Below are 13423 nucleotides of genomic sequence, written 5' to 3'. Positions count from 1 at the left end.
TCCAGAGCAAACAGTGATGGCCGCTAATTAGTGTATTTAATTTCAAGTTAGTGTATTTAAAACAAAACCTTGGTTTTACCTCAAAACAAATCGAATTTCCTTGTACTAGCAAGGGATACTAGAGCATGCGCAAATCGTAATAATGTGTAGAATAGAACTTGATGGTATCTCATATGATAGTCGTACTATGCTTAGCCTGAGTCGCTCGGCCTATCTCGAACAAAATCGCCATGCGTAGCTATTGAAAAACGAGAGGATTCGCTGTACTATCACGGCAATTTTTGACACAAAGATATAGGGATGATGACGTTGTGTAGGTCTTACCAGTCCTGTTATAGGCACGCCATATTTCTTATACATTGTTGTTCCGTGCTGCTCCGTTAACTTTTGTGATGACTCGTTGAATTTCCCAGAATAAGGCGGGATCCTGAGAGAGATTGAGACCAAGAGAAAAACACAGTCACAAAAAGACAGTAGACAGACAAAATGGCACATGCAGACAGAGAGAGAACTGACCTGAAGAGGAAAAAATAAAATTCCCCTTTTAGCACTTACTAGTGGCCCACTGGTTAGGAAATACCATAAAATTCGGAAAAAAGGGGGAAATAACAGAAAAACTGGGAAGTATACTTGTCCTTTCCTGGTCGTAATAAGTAAACCTTTTTACTCAAAGTAAGTTAATATTTACCATTACAGAACAGCATACGACCGGCGTTTGCTCATAGTTGTAGATATAACCATATATATATATATATATCCTTTCTGCACTAACGACCTATACAGGGTGTATCAAAATTAAGTATACAGTTTGAAAAATGCCGCTAGATTAAAAAGTATGAGGTCTTTGGTCAAAATTTTCTAGTTGATAACTTTCTCAACATCTTGTCCTCATACAGCTGAAAAATCACTGGCGTAGGACCATTAATAGGGATTTGGTGGCTACTTTTGTGAGCCGAGTACAAAAAGCAGTTGCGCGAAGTCAATTGGGTTTAAATGCCCGGTGCTTGTTATTGTTGTGCAGCCAAGAGAAACATGCAGGTGTACAGAACATCTGTCCTCATTGTTAGGGTTCCAATCCTGTGCATGTGTGAGTTACATAACACGTGACTTTTGGAATATCTGGGCAATTATCTCCTTACATATGCTAGGATTTACTTGACAAGGAGAATAGCACCATTAAAATGGATACTCCACAGTACACGCCTGAGCAAAGGGCCTTCCTTGTTGCAGTGTACCATCGCACCCAGAGTCCAGCAGAAGTGCTTCGGAGATTCTGTCAGCAGTACCCAAATGCACCCCCTCCCCCCTTCAATGTTGCGAAGTATCAGATAACTGGAACGAGTCGTAATCTGAACAGAGAACATTGTGGTCGCCCCTGAGCTGGAAGATCTGCTGCTAATATCCTAGCAGTCCGTAACACTCTGCAGGCGGGGCAAGCAGGAGGTCAAATTAGCTGCCGTCGAAATTGACTTGGAATACCATCTGCAACCTTTAACAGAATAACTCGTTTATGACTTGCGATTTCATCCCTATCAGACGATAAGGAAACATCAACTTCAGCAAGCAGATCACCAACGTCACACTGTGTTCTGTCAGTGGCTTCTTGTCCGTCCCCTACGTTTCTTGGAAAATTTCATCATTGGCGACGAAGCAGAGTTTGCATTAAATGTTTTCACAAGTCCTCCTGCAGACCTTGATGAACTTCAGAGACGCATAATTGCACAAGTTGACATTCTCAGGCAGGACAGACCTCTCATTAGACGTGGTGTGAACGCCATGTTGAGAAGAGCCGAAATCTGCATACAGAGGAATGGTGGACATGTGGAAGACCAAGACTAAAACTGTCAATAACTGTAAACAGTAAAGAAATTCGTGAGACTTTTTTGTGATTTTTATGTTGTTTTGATTTTTATTGACTTCGCGCAACTGCTTTTTGTACTCGGTTCAAAAAAGTAGCCACCAAATCCTTATTATTGGTCACACGCCAGTGATTTTTCAGCTATAGGAGGACACGATGTTGGTTAAGTTATCAACTAGAGAATTTTGACCACAGACCTCATACTTTTTAATCTAGCGGCATTTTTCAAACTGTATACTTAATTTTGATACACCCTGTATATATATATATATATATATATATAAAAAAAAAACTTTACTCAAGTTAGACTATCTTTTGAATAAAGTGCTCAATCCCAAAAGGGAGAGCGTATAAAAAAATCAAAGAACAGACCTTCCAGAATAGGAAGTCGTTACTCTGAGTTTCACGCCTAAAAAGGCAATCGTCAGACGACACGATGAAATGCTTTTTTTTGTTATTTTGTTTTTGGTTGATTTGTTTGGCGCTTTCAACTACTGAGGTTATTTGCGCCAGTACTCACTCCTTTGTCAAGTTGCACATGTATAACTCCATTCAGTCACAATACGTAATTTTCTGCTTCACTGCAGCTTAGTTATTTCTATCCTCTTCATGCCTAGCTCGTTGTATATCTCCTGCTGTATATGCTCGTACAATAAAATCCAGATTTTTCCTCTGTCTGCGTGGTAAAACCACACCAGGCTGAGTCAGCCGAGGAAGGGCTAAAACGTGGTCAAATTGCTTTGCATGATCCTCCGCTAGCTCGACTTCCTCGCGTCCAAGCCTGTTCCCCAGAGCCCAAGTTTGCGTTATCCATCCGACACCACGTGGAGGTTTGGGTTGAGTTGCCCGCGAGCAAATACTGTGCCAGCTCTGCGGGCCTTGCCGGACCTGAAATGCGTTGGGTGGACTACCATCTCTTGGGAATGTGAAAGAATAAATATTCCATGGTGTCAATACAGCCAAAGTCTATTCAGAGTCAGTCTGTCTATCGGAGACAGTCAGAAAGTGCTCAACTGCAAAACAGGAGCGTATTAACAACACTTAAGTTACTCAAGTTAGACTATCTTTTGAATAAAGTGCTCAATCCCAAAAGGGAGAGCGTATACAAATTCAAAGAACAGACCTTCCAGAATAGGTAGTCGTTACTCTTGAGTTTCATGCCTAAAAAGGCAATCGTCAGACGACACGATGAAATGCTTTGGGTGGACTACCAAAGCATTAGGGGAAAAAGTTCACTTTGGTGACCACTCTCTGGCTAGTAAGGTTTGACGATTGATTCAACTTTATGGACCATTTAGAAAAAAAATAGCCACCAACTTTTTCGCTGGAAATCTAAGTTTTGAACCAGATCACCTATAATCATTTAAAAAAAAAGTTTTCTGAATCATTTTCACTAGAAATCCAAGATGGTGGCCGGCACCATCTTGAAAAATTTAGAGGTCGAAAATCGTGTGATTTTTGATAAGTCGATAGAGCCAAAATTTGACATTACTGACATTAAACTCATTTTACCCAGCCTGGTATCTGGTTTTGTCCCAGATTATATGTTTAAACTGATCTCGACCTGAAATCCTACATCCAAAATTTTTTAGAAATCCAGGCGCCAATTTACCTGTGGTTTTTGAGAGCAGGTCTGTGTCCTGCCTTATCTTTCATGTTCCTTTTAAACTGCCTTATCTTGGGTTTACATCCTAAGGCCTTATGGGTTTACCTTACCTGTGGCTAAGATGCCTTACCTTAGCATATCGCAGTCTAAACCCAGATAAGGCATCTTAACCCCAGATAATGCGCCGTAACCCCAGATAAGGGACGTAGACCGCCGACAAAGCAGTCCAAACCCCAAATAAGGCGCTTTAACCCTAAATGAGGAACATAAATCTAAGATAAGGCATCTAACCCCCACATAAGGTGCCTTAACTCTACATAAGGGTCGTTAACCCCAGATAAGGGTCATAAACCTCAGATAAGACATCTAAACCCAAGATAAGGCGCCTTAACCCTAGATGCGTAAACTCAGATATGGCAGTCTAAACCCCCGATAAGGCGCAGTCTGGGGTTTACTTCTCTTACTTATGTAGAGTTAAGGCACCTTATGTGGGGGTTAGATGCCTTATCTTAGGTTTATGTTCCTCTGGGGTTAACAACCCTTATCTAGAGTTAAGGCACCTTATGTGGAGTTTAGATGCCTTTTCTGGGGTTTATGTTCCTTATTTAGGGTTAAGGCGCATTATTTGGGGTTTAGACTGATCTGGGGTCTACGTCGCTTATCTGAGGTTGCGGCGCATTATCTGGGGTTTATATGCCTTATCCGGGTTTAGACTGCGATATGCTAAGGTTAAGGCATCTTAGCCACAGGTAAGGAACGTAAACCCAGGATAAGGTCGTCTAAACCACTGATAAGGCGCCCTATCCCTAGATAAGGGATGTAAACCCAAGATAAGGCAGTTTAAACCCCATATAAGAGACATGAACCCCAGATAAGGCGGAAATGACACACTTATGCTTCAACTCTCATTCAAAAATCACATTTACGCTCTACCAAATGGGGGCCATCTTGGATTTCTGGGCAAAAATTATTTTGTAACGTCAAATTAATGTCAGATTCGAATTTCTTGAGGTCGACTTACCGGTAAAAGTGTCTTTGTACACAATTTTAGGTAAACTTATTTTTTTCAAGATGGCGCCGGCGGCCACCATCTTGGATTTCTGGGTAAATATGAGTTCGTAATGTCAAAGTAATGTCAAATTTGAAATCCTTGTGGTCGACTTATCCAAAAAAGTGTCTTTGTACACGATTTTAGGTCCTCTTCTTCAAAACTATATATTTCAAGATGGTGCCGGCCACCATCTTGGATTTCTGGGTGAAAATAATGCCGTAATGTCAAACTAATGTCAGAATCGGAATTCTTGTACTCGACATATCCGAAAAAGTGTCTTTGTGCATGATTATAGGTGCTCTGGTTCAAAACTTAGATTTTCAAAATGGTGGCGGCGGCCATTTTGATTTTGGCCTCTAGCGAAAAAATGCCGGGATTTTCGCGAGGGACATGGTGGCTATTTTTTTCTAAATGGTCCATAGAAGTTGAATCAATCGTCAAACCTTACTAGCCAGAGAGTGGTCACCAAAGTGAACTTTTTCCCCTAACTACATATTATATTCTTTTATACATAGGATGCTTCAGTTTTCACACAAAAAAAACCCCGCCCACTCGGCTATTTTAAAAAGGTAATCAGACTTCCTCAACATGTGGATTAAAATCAAGTTGTTTTTTTACGCATTTTAAAAACACTTGGTCGACAGCGTATGCTGCTGTGATCTGAAATACAGGGTTACATTATTTTATTAATACTATGACATTTTCTATACTGTGCTCTTATAGTTCAGAAATCAAACTGCCCGCGTATTCGACACAAGGTAGGTCCATAGAGCTGTACCACAGAGCATACCTTGAGAGGACACTTGGCTCATTTGCACGGCAGTCGGACTCTCCATTGTATTTGTTCATTAGTGTATGGAGAGCAATGGCGACCCTTCATTGTATTTGTTCATTTGTGTATGGAGAGCCATTCTTGGAGCCCATTGGACTCAGGCTATGTCCTCAGGTAGAGTCAGACGCTGTATGTACTATTGTCTGTCCAAATAACTTAGACACCCGGTTTTTAGGATATATTTCGAAAAGTTTCACTTTGGCAAAAAAGTCATGAAAGAAAAGTGGCTAAACACGGTCAGACCTAACAGAAATTATTAGTAAAGCGATAAAAAATATTCTTCCTTGTCTGCTTTTATTCAATTTTTACCAATTTACAGCAAGATATCTGGGTCCAGCCGAATATTCCTAATGACTTGAAACTTTTGATGGGATAATCTATTTACAGTAAGGGTGTTTGAACATTGTAATCATGCATATTGATCAGTGATTCCACCCTTTTTCTTTGATCCTTTTACTAATTCACAATAATGGCGGTCTACTCAAATGCATTCAACAAAAGCATGTTTGCAATCTACCGCGAGAGGTCGTCACACGCATAACAAATACACTACGATCAAATAGGTTGATGACAATATTTGATTGAATGGACTACACTGTGCCATGATTTCGGTGAAGGACACCGGTTCAAATCCTTTGTTTGGAGCCAATCAATAATTTCATGCACAACCTCTATAACTCAAAAGATGTCACAGTTGGTGCATTATAACAAATAGGGCAAGTTACTATGCGTCTGGAGTGTATTGTGAATTATACTCCTCACCAATTCAGCATCGAAGTGGTTACGTAATTCTCTTGGTTACCGGATCACGCTACTTTGGTATGCCTTCGAGTGCCATATACTTTATGTGGTGATCATTTCGATCGTGGTTCATTACTCTAGCGCGTGATCCCGTTGACATAGTAACATTACGTAACTTCGATACTGAATAACATCAGAACATTCATATGGCATACAATTTGTATTAGAATTGTGCCAAGCCAAAAGCATGCACAGAAGAAGATTCAAATACAGCGCCGAATTGTTGTAATTGGTTGAGGGACTGCTAGGATCACTGAGTTAATACACTAAGAATAACTATATGCCAATTAGAAACACTGTGAGCATCTTATGACCTGAATTATATTTTTCATTTTTATAAAATGTTTTTGGTGAGGAGTATGATTAATTTACTATTCATCCATTCACTATCCAAAATCACCATACCTACAAATCTGTATAATGAGACCTTCCAAAATAATGGTACCCAACTTCTACCGGATTATTTTTATAGTGTTGAGAAAAACCTTCCAATTTCAATAGAATTTCTGGTAAACTCTCACTCAATTCTTTGGAAACACAAAAATCCCGTTAGGTCTCAGCGAATGTTAACACTTTTCTTTCATGACTTTCTTTGAAAGTGTATATTTTTTCAAATAAGTAACAAAAACTGGGTGTCTAAGTTAATTGGATAAACAATAGAAACGCCTATTCTTAATTCCGCGTTTATTCAATGTTAGCCTAAATTTGTATTGTTCGGCGGCCCCGCGCAATGGAAAAACCTGAATTTGTTACATAAAAAGAAATGAAAATTCAAAAAAGTCGGGTTCCACCTGAAAACATATTAAATGGGTGTAAAAATTGTTTCAAGATATTAATTAATTTAGACAAACATACGGGATATAATGAACCTTTGACATGACGCCATGATGACATGATTTTATTAGTCGTTTTATATATCACCTATACCGTGTGTCATAATTCCAATATTTGTAATTGTATATAAGAACTAATATTTTGCATCATAAATGTGCAGTCCATATGCACAAACGAATACTAATCTTCAAGATATTTAAGATTTAGAAGACTTCAAAATAACATGTCACTAAGCAGGTCATAGGAACTGGCCTTGTCCTATTGTAATTGTTCATTTGTGTATGGAGAGCTCACTGACCTGAATAGAGGTCAATGGGAGAGCTTCTTTATAAGGCACAACTCCATCGGTTTCAGGGCGTAGTTCATTGAACTCAACGGGCTGTTATTTGAAGTGCTTTTATGTTATTACAAATCGGATCGTGGCGAAAGCTAATAAATAATTCATACCAGGGTTTAATTGATCCTGGGATGCGGACATTTCATTATTCGCAAACCACCGGGATTTGATATAGGGTTTGCGTTGTAAAAAAAACCATGTGAATAAGAGTGTCATCCCCTTGGCTGTACTAAACGCTGTTACTTTCCTATTTAGAGAGGATGTCATTTTTTACATCCTTGTCTGTTTTAACAGAGAGGTAGACAAAAGACCTGTAAACAACACTGTTCCGGTTGTCCAAACACTGAATCAGATGGATGGTCCACAATAGAGTGATTCACGCAACATGAATAGGGGATTAAAAACTGTAAAGTAGGACCATGTGCTTTTATTATATTTTTTCCAGTTTGCCATCAAGATTTTGAATGCAAACAGTTCAGACCAAGAACACGATAATTTCAGTAAATGAATATTTTGTTCTGGGACTGATTATTCGGACTATACTGTACAATGTACGATCATGATGATATAGCCCGAGCTCTATGAACACGATGAAGACCAGTGCCGTACTATTACGCTGACTTTCGTATTCGACGAGGAGGACGATTTCGACCTCCCGGTTTGTTTACAAACAGAGAGGTAGATAAAAGACCGTTCCGCTTGTCCAAACACTCAAGTATCAGAAGGATGGTCCACAATAGCGTGATTCACGTAACATGAATAGGGATTAAAAGCTGTCACGTAGAACCATGTGCTTCTTTTGTCCAATTTGCCATCAAGATTTCATATGGAAACAGTTCAGACCCAGTACAGGATCATGTCAGAAATTATAATTTTGTTCTGGGTCTGATTATTCGGACTAGATGAAGACTTGGTTCAGGTGAGCTGAGCTTGACCAGTAATAAAATTGTATAATTGTATCTGCAATTTGAACCTACCTTTCTTGCTGCGTTTGATTTCTCCATTGGTGTTTTTCACATCAATCTCCGGTGTCGATTCTGGTTTCAGTCTGTAAGTGGTGGTGAAAAATATTGTTGCTGCTATCAAAACTGATATCATCAACAAGGTGACTCGCCGTGGGACCCGGTACATTGTTTCTTAACTTTTAAGAACCATGAAAACTGATGGGTTTTGCCCTTCCAATTCAAATAAACAGGTCTATTGGTGATGAAGTCGTCAGCTGACTTTTTATGAATCATTTATTATGTTTTTCAATGCAATCGCCTCGATCCATTTTGCAATATTATGAGAGTACTTGTCGAGTGCTACCGGTGGAGTTTTAGCCATCCATACACAAATGAACAAATACAATAGAGTGAAGGCCAACAAGTGACATGTTGTATCAGCGCATTTGAATGGTTTATTGTTCTATTGTGTCCGATTTGAGCGCTGGCATCAATATTCATGAAGTTGTGCGATTGACACCTACAGTTGTTCAATTGGGCGACTTTAGGTGTTAGGTGCTTTTATTCATACATTGGGCGTATCGAACTACATCGGTTGGCTTGCAAAATTCGGACAAATACAGATGTTTTGAGCACACATTTCTCCGGGGGCACTTCCATAACAGACATTCATCATGTGCCTCGGGATAGACCCCCTATTTCAAACCGGCTTGTACCCAATGACCCCCTTTTTTGTGTTATTGTTCTACCTAATACCCAATGACCCCCTTTGAAAAAACCAGGTACTCAATTACCCCCCTTTTTCTATTTCCTGCTATCCAATGACCCACTTATTATTCCCAAAGTTAGGTGCTATTTGTGTTCTCCTCGAGAAATAATGGGATTTTTCAAATTCAATCATCGAGTTGCTTCCAAATTGTTAATTGATTCAAGTTCCCAAAGTGGCCAAGTTTCTCTTTTTCGCAGTTTTGGCACTTATTTATGTGTACTCAATGACACCTTTTTGGCAATCTTGTACCCAATGACCCCAATGTTACAGTTTGTTACCCCATTAACCCCCTTTATTTAAAGTTTCATACCGAATGACCCCATTTTTATTCAGGTTGTGTACTGAATGACCCCATATTTTTGTAATTGTACATTTGACCTGAAAGCCCCCTACTTTTAACATGGTCGAGGCACATCCCTGCCATTTCAGATAGGGAGTGCCTCCCCCGGGACATTTCTATTTTACGCCTTAAGGGGGAATAATACCCTGATTTTCATCAGTACCCCTCTTCTTTATTTTCTTGCAAATTTATGAACTACATAAATATGTTCATCATCTCATGTCCTAAACTTATAAAATACCTCTACCTACAAAGTGATTTTAGTATATCATTTTGCCCTATATACTTTTTTTTGTTTACCTGTTACTATGGGATTATAGTAACTCAGTATGTGTGCCTCACTCATAACAAAACATAATTTATTCTATTCAAGTAGTATTTGAATAGAATAAATTATATCCTTTGTTATACCATCTTCAGACTTGTGATCAACTATATCTCTTCCACAATGAATGGTATAGCAAATTTAATACTATCATGTCTCTATCATGAGTTGTTCGGAAAAGAGATTTCTATAAGGTTATAGGTCATCATAGGTCAGGTTGTATGTCACCTGGTTGAGGTCAAATTTTACCCCATTTTGTATACACATGTGATATATCAACATAGCTGCAATGAGGCATCAATTTTGATATTTGGTCTAGTTTGTCTTTTTACTGGATATATAATGCTATGATGGACAGAATAACATTTCTTGGGAATGGATGTAAATGGTGAGTACAATTTAGATTGGTTTGTCCAATCCATTTCAACTAGACAAAGGTACAATTGGTATCAAAATCACAAAAATGAGGCTTACGAAAAACTACCTAATCTGATGGTATAGGTGAAGAGAAATGCAATTTTTTCAACATAACTGTAGTTTGGTTGTGGAAACGTTTTACCTATGGCTTAATTAGGTTTCAGTGAAATAATGTCGCTAGTTAAAAATACAAAATATAGCTTAACATTGAAAATAGAAGCATTTTAACCCGTTCGTTTGTTGATAGGTGTGGAGCTGAGTCACCAAGTTCATGAAGTCATCAAGAACCATTAACCATTTTATTCCCATTTTACATATCAACATTATTTCTCTAATGCGTTTGCAACATGTATCCAAAATTTTAACGAAATCCGTTGATAGTAAGCTTTCCAAAATGAAGTGAATTTAAAACATTGGTGATGTACCACCTTTTGGCTTCTACCTGTAAAAGCGTGTAAGCTACATTGATACCGATGCCACCAATAGAACGAGAAGTTTTGTCCCTACATTTTGCATACTACTTTGTCCAATTTATTTTCTAATTTCTTCACAAAATGCAAAAAATGCGAAAAAATTCAATGGGTGTAGTACCCCCTTAAAAAGGTGTAGAAAGCGATAGTAACATGTTCAAATATTTAAATGTCCGGCTCGATGCGCTCGCATTATGTGATCAATTTGGGTTCCCCAACTCTTGCATGTAAAGGGAGGGGGGGGCAAACATGGTTTGGCACGTCAAAGAGGGGGAAAAAGACGTTTGGGGCGTCAAGGGGGGGGGTGACAAATATTTTATTAGTGCTGTGCAATAATCATGTGTACCCCGCCCTGGGTGGTCAATTCTCAAAATGGTCTAGCAAAAATCGCTTGCACCCCTTTTGGCAGTGTCAAAATATTTCCCCTCCCCCTTTCGTGCCAAATAACCTTCCTTAAAACTGCTCCCACCCCCAACTTTTGGGCTGCCAAAAAAATCTTTGCCCCTCCCCTATAATTGACCACCCGGGGTACACATGATTATTTCAGTGCACCACCTCTTATGAATCACACCCAAATGTTGCTCTGATCATAACGATTCAGAAATAGTAGGCCCATATGGCTATGCTTCTCGAGTTATCAGCAAAAATGTCACATTTTGAGGTCCAGGGGTCAAAACGTGGGTCAAAACCTAAAAATATACTTGCAACAGCTTCAAACTCAGCACCCTGAAATTTACATAAAACACCTGTCAGCCCCTATAATGTATGGCCTAATCATGGTTCCCTGCATGTGATTCCCAGGCAATCTGTGGTTCACTCGGTATTATATGCCTATGGTATAATAGGCCTACATAATAAAACACGATGTGGACCACGGCTACTGTCCTTAATGCTATAGTAGGACCGAAATGAACAAAATACATGCGTTAATATGGAGTATATCATAATTACTTCAAATCCTCATATAAATATAGGCCTGTTGGCAAACAATAAACAACTAACTTGTGAAGATTCTTATATCCGCCACACAGAGCACACACTTTCCCCAGGCTGATGAACTGTCCGTAAGCGAAATGATAGAGCGTGTTCACTCAGTTGATTCAAATGAGCGCCCAAACCAATTTGGGCGCTGCATATAGGTTTGTATTGTAGGCGAACCTCTGTTTTGTGTGCAGGCGACAACTCAAGCACACGCTTGGTATGATAACAAAGGGTTCTTTTCGTTCGTGTAGGCGGTTTCACGCGACTTTCGTTTGATCACTTATTGACAGTAGCCTGCCTATTAAAGCGTTAATATGCTGTCAGATCAGTTACCGATTTAATGGCGGAACTCCTTTGTCTCGAACAAAAGGTACCTTTCGATGAATAGCTTGGCGGAAATTGAAATCGGCACAAAGCAACAATGCGTTACATAATCTATTGCTCCTCCAGGGTTATTAGCTCCATGCGCTGTATGAGCTGTATAAGCTTTCAGGCGACCGGATTCGCTGTCATATAGCGTGTTTATAGTGGGAGCAGATGTGCGGTACATTGCGGTATAATTTATATCCGGTCAGAAATTATCCGGATACTTGCCCACTATAAACAGTAGCAGTATGTACGGTATATCGATATCCTTCTCAACCAAAGGATATTGTCGCGAGATATTTGCACTATAAACACACCAGTATAAACTGTGCGCGGTATTACCGGAAGTTGGAGCTTCTTCATGATGCGTAGGATGCGCGCAGGACATTCGGAACGATTCTCACCCCAAGAGTTATCAAAACAGAAGCTACATGTTCACCGCCATAATCATATCGTTGAATGGGATGTGTATAGCTCGCGCCACAATATTTACACATTCCCCGTGTGACCTCGGGGTCATTGCAAATATACGATAATGTTAGTTGGTATATATTTGTGCGGTAACTGTGTCTCACTATAAACAGCAAAGGTATCGGTATATATAGAAGGATTATCGTATACGGTATACTAAAGATGCGGTATATTCACTATAAACACGCTGATAGAGCGTGTTTATAGTGGGAGCAGATGTGCGGTACATTGCGGTATAGTAGAGAGATTGCGAAGAGGCGTTCACTGGAAACGCCATACGGGTTACCTGCTACGGCATTGTGCGGGCGGACCTCATAATGCCGTTCGCCTCGAAACTTAACTACAATAAATTTATGGTGGCGCTATGCTGAAACAAATATATCTATAGATGCCCTGCATGCTTTTATCGATTGGCTCCAAACAAAAGATTTTAACCGGTGTCCTTCACCGTAATCATGGCGCAGTCCAGTCCATTCAATCAAATGTTGTCATCAACCTATATGATCGTAGTGCATTTGCTTTGTGTGTGAGACTAAATGTCGCGGTAGATTGGATCATGCTTTTGTTGAATGCATTTGAGTAGTCCGTCATATTCACGGTATGATACGTTATATGCACTCAATAAAGAGATATGAATCACCATTTCACCCTTGGGTGTATCGAACCCACATTTGTATTGGTATGAAATACGATTGGCTGCACTCAGTACAGTTTAGATCATAGCATCGATGTTTTACGGGCTTTTTTTTAAACGAGTATTTTTTAACAGGTGTATGTCATTAGTTGTCTAAATAACCAAAACAAGAGTTTGGTGTCGGATGGCGAAGGAGTATGATTAGTAGAAAACAGAGTTTATACAGTTTGTACGAATTTGTGCCAATTTAAATCCACTGGCTTTGTGTTGTGTTCGTTTTGATCGTGGTTCCGTGAGTAAACCAGTTAACTTGGCATCGATCGATTTTGACATCACACTACGACGGCAAATAGTTATGATAAGGATAATGAACTGAGTGCAATGCAT

Source organism: Amphiura filiformis, chromosome 11 (genome assembly GCF_039555335.1).
Source record: "Amphiura filiformis chromosome 11, Afil_fr2py, whole genome shotgun sequence".
NCBI lineage: Eukaryota > Metazoa > Echinodermata > Ophiuroidea > Amphilepidida > Amphiuridae > Amphiura > Amphiura filiformis.
Note: the sequence above shows the minus strand (reverse complement) of the source record.